Source organism: Dipodomys spectabilis, unplaced genomic scaffold, assembly GCF_019054845.1.
Source record: "Dipodomys spectabilis isolate Male_0828 unplaced genomic scaffold, ASM1905484v1 ptg000545l, whole genome shotgun sequence".
Lineage (NCBI taxonomy): Eukaryota > Metazoa > Chordata > Mammalia > Rodentia > Heteromyidae > Dipodomys > Dipodomys spectabilis.
In genome coordinates this window covers 944,774-948,018 of record NW_024871222.1, presented here as the reverse complement: position 1 = coordinate 948,018, position 3,245 = coordinate 944,774, and the positions used below count along the sequence as shown (strand labels likewise).

The following is a 3,245-nucleotide window of genomic DNA, read 5'->3' as shown; positions in this document are numbered from 1 at the left end:
TTGCACATTTTCATATGGATTTCACCACAGTCTACAACATTCCTTCATCATCCTGTCCCTGATATTTTTACACTATCAAGACATAAGATAACCAATTTGATTTACAGCATGAGAAGTTATCCACCTGGCCTCCTTGGAAGCAGAGCATGATCAATAGATATTACTTCTGGTTGCTCACTACATGTAATGGTTTCTGTACTACTTATCACATTCTATTTAGTATTTTAAAAAGACTGCTGGCTAAACTCAAAGCTCATTCCTAGAAGTTTATGTTAAGTATTTCCCACTTTTGTTCCCTTAATTGTTAAGATAACATATGCTATCATGCTAATGTTATTACCATTTTAGTGTTGGGAAAAATTGTAATTAAAAGCAGTAAGTGCATGGCCTAAAGACACATACAGTGAGGAATGAAATGAGTCAAAGTTTCTGGAAGTCTTTCAGCAATACACAAAAGGTAGATAAAAATCTCTCCATTCTATGACACTCTCAATTCAATATTCATATTGTACAAGAAATAATAGCATACTAAATATTGCCCATGGTGATTGTTTTCTGTCACATTTGTTTTCAACACAGATTGTGTTGGAGACATTGTTTTATCATGCACAGAGCCGAGCTTATACATTGAGGTCCAAAGAGAAGCAAATTTCTTCTGTCCCACAATTCCAGTACCCTTTTTAAAAAGTACTAAAAATTTAAATATCATCACCTACCGTCTTATAAGTATCCAAAAATAAAAAAATATCATAAATAACCACTCCAAAATGTTTTAAAATTGGAGATGCTAATACGTGCCCCTCTGAAGTAAATTTTCTTCTACTTTTAACGTTATTCTGAAAGACTTTGCTTGTTTGTCACACCTGTAATCCTAACTACTCGGGATATCTTCTCAGGAGCCTGAGATCTGTGGCTAACAGTTGGAAGCCAATCAGGACAAAAGAAATTCATGAAATTATTTTTCAAAAATTTTAATGAACTAGCAAAGGGCCAAGAATGGAGATGTAGCTCATTTAGTAGCTCACCAATCTATAGAGAAAAGGCCTAGCAAGTTGGTGCAGTGTTCATTATGACAGGTCCCTTGTATAGAATAATTGAATGCCTCATCCTACACATCTCTTGAACAACAAATATCTGGAATTATTTTGTTTTTGACATGTCAATCTTGACTTTATTCTTAAATGTGTATTTATGTAAGAAGTACATGGTTCTAAAATTCTTTTAAACTTAGTTTTTGATGAATTGTCTAGTTTAAGAAAATCAATTACAATTTATATATATATATATATAAAGTTCTGTGCTCAATTCAGCATCACTGATTTCAAACTCTGAGCATGCCAACACACATGCAAGTGTTTGAGCACATGCGTGTGTTAACACACATATTTATTCAAAATACCTTCATATCGGAGTTTTTCATGAATTTCTTTGCTAACGATATTATATGAGTAAAATAAAGGAAATAAACTCTTCCATCTCAGAACAGTTTTATACGTTCTTATTGTAAAAATACTGCACAGATGGGTAACACTTACATGAGCAAGGTAATGAGTACATTTCCTAACAAGTATTGTTACCTCCTCCTTTATTGTTCCCCTACCATCCCTTCCCTCTCACTTCTACAAGTCCATTAACCTCCTCCCTTTCCCCGCCTCAATTGTAAAGTTCACTTTACAACATAGTTTCTTGTGAATCTCATTGTTGCAATGGGTCAACCTGTATCCCTATTTAAGCATTTTGTTTTTTTTTTCCTTCCCCTCAGCAAATTAGAGGAGAATATATACAAGATGTAGGCGCACCAACTTCAAATACAGTGAAAATAGGTGTTATAGCATGGGGGAGGAACATATAAAGAAACAAAAAAAAAATCCACACTGTAGGTTATAAGTATGTGAGAAAAAATAGCAAGAAAAAACCACTTGTGTCCCTAACTTGGGGTTCATTTCCATTAACATAACCTTATCTGGTCATATACACATAACTTTTGACATTTTCTGCTTATCCCAGACATATAGTAGTTATTGAAAATTAGAGAAACCATGGGACCTATGTTTCTTTGGACTTGGCTTACTCTACTTAATTTTTTTTTCCAAGTCTTTCCATTTCTTAACAAATTGGGGGATGGAATGCTTCAGGAATTTGCCTGTCATCCTTGCGGAGGGGCCATACTAATCTTCTCTGTATCATTCCAATGTTTTAGTATATGTGATGCTGAATTGAGCACAGAAATTTTTTATATATAAATTGTAATTGATTTTCTTAAACTAGACAATTCAACAAAAACTAAGTTTAAAAGAATTTTAGAACCATGTACTTCTTACATAAATACACATTTAAGAATAAAGTCAAGATTGACATGTCAAAAACAAAATAATTCCAGATATTTGCTGTGCAAGAGATGTGTAGGATGAGGAATTCAATTATTCTATACAAGGGACCTGTCATAATGAACACTGCAGCAAGTGTTAAGGTTTGTTAAAAGTTTTAATGTTTTAAATATATTAATTTTGGGAATTTGCTTATATATGCCAAAACTGGGACTGTTTGGTAGGTCATAATACTTTTCTATAAAGTATTTAAGATTTATGGTAGCAGATAAATACTCCTAAGTATGTACATTTCAGAGTTTATAGAAACTTTACTAATGAGAAGTTGCAAAGTCTTTGTGTAAAGGAGCAGAATAAAGAGCTGACTATGTTAACTACACAGTTTCTGCTAAAACTGTAGGCCTTCCTTACTTTATATGTAAGTGAGGAACAAATGATGATATAAGCCATATACAAATTATGAGATGAACTATAAATGGTCATCTTAGTGGGTGATTTAAACACTACCCATAGCCTATAACATTCTTGTTGAACATCATAATCTTAGCCAGTGTTAAATGTAAAGAAATATGACAATAATAAAATCTAATTTGTAGTACACTTCAAATACTGAAAACACTGGTAATTGTTTTGTTTTTTATTTTATTAATCATTAATATTAAATTATTGCTTTTCTTTATTTGCAGCATTTTTTCCTTGTTGTAATATAATAGAACTTTTCGTAAATTGTCATTAGGAGGTACTTTGAGAAGGTTACTGGGATGGCCATACCATTTTTTATAGGTGCATGTGAGTTTATAAAGATGAAAATTAAGAACAAAATATGTATTTTAAAAATGATCAAGTAGAGTCTGATTCAGGAGTGTTGATAAATGTCCACACTTAAAATGTTAGCCCTAGGCTGAAGCAGAGTTATTA

The 3,245-nt window shown here is 32.3% G+C and overlaps 1 pseudogene; it reads right to left on the bottom strand.

Moving 5' to 3' along the window:
• Positions 1-2,109: 2,109 nt before the first annotated feature.
• LOC122099897 lies at positions 2,110-2,224 on the bottom strand (annotated as a pseudogene).
• Between the last annotated feature and the right edge of the window lie 1,021 nt (positions 2,225-3,245).